Source organism: Diorhabda carinulata, chromosome 1, assembly GCF_026250575.1.
Source record: "Diorhabda carinulata isolate Delta chromosome 1, icDioCari1.1, whole genome shotgun sequence".
Classification (NCBI taxonomy): Eukaryota; Metazoa; Arthropoda; class Insecta; order Coleoptera; family Chrysomelidae; genus Diorhabda; species Diorhabda carinulata.
The window spans coordinates 742,501-743,179 of record NC_079460.1 but is presented as its reverse complement, the minus strand read 5'-3'; the positions used below and the strand labels follow the sequence as shown (position 1 = coordinate 743,179).

At 51.0% G+C, this 679-nt stretch overlaps 1 non-coding gene across 1 annotated transcript in view; it reads left to right on the top strand.

Moving 5' to 3' along the window:
- The first annotated feature begins 560 nt into the window (after positions 1-560).
- Positions 561-679, top strand: part of LOC130902549 (5.8S ribosomal RNA) — a 156-nt gene continuing 37 nt past the window's right edge. Inside the window, exon 1 of the ribosomal RNA XR_009060416.1 lies at positions 561-679. This exon is cut by the window's right edge and continues 37 nt beyond it. This is a non-coding gene — a ribosomal RNA (5.8S ribosomal RNA).

Genomic DNA, 679 nt, shown 5'->3' with positions numbered 1-679 from the left:
CAGATACCGCCCTAGTTCTAACCATAAACGATGCCAGCTAGCGATCCGCCGACGTTCCTCCGATGACTCGGCGGGCAGCTTCCGGGAAACCAAAGCTTTTGGGTTCCGGGGGAAGTATGGTTGCAAAGCTGAAACTTAAAGGAATTGACGGAAGGGCACCACCAGGAGTGGAGCCTGCGGCTTAATTTGACTCAACACGGGAAACCTCACCAGGCCCGGACACCGGAAGGATTGACAGATTGAGAGCTCTTTCTTGATTCGGTGGGTGGTGGTGCATGGCCGTTCTTAGTTGGTGGAGCGATTTGTCTGGTTAATTCCGATAACGAACGAGACTCTAGCCTGCTAACTAGGCGTATTTCGACATCCCAAAGGCCCGTCGGTATTGAGTTTCGGCTCTTGCCGTTCGCGGTTTTTACTGTCGGCGTACAAATAATTCTTCTTAGAGGGACAGGCGGCTTCTAGCCGCACGAGATTGAGCAATAACAGGTCTGTGATGCCCTTAGATGTTCTGGGCCGCCGGACGAATAGAATATGAGAAAACGACATAATAATAAAATGATTACCCTGAACGGTGAATCACTTGGCTCGTGGGTCGATGAAGAACGCAGCTAATTGCGCGTCAACTTGTGAACTGCAGGACACATGAACATCGACATTTCGAACGCACATTGCGGTCCTC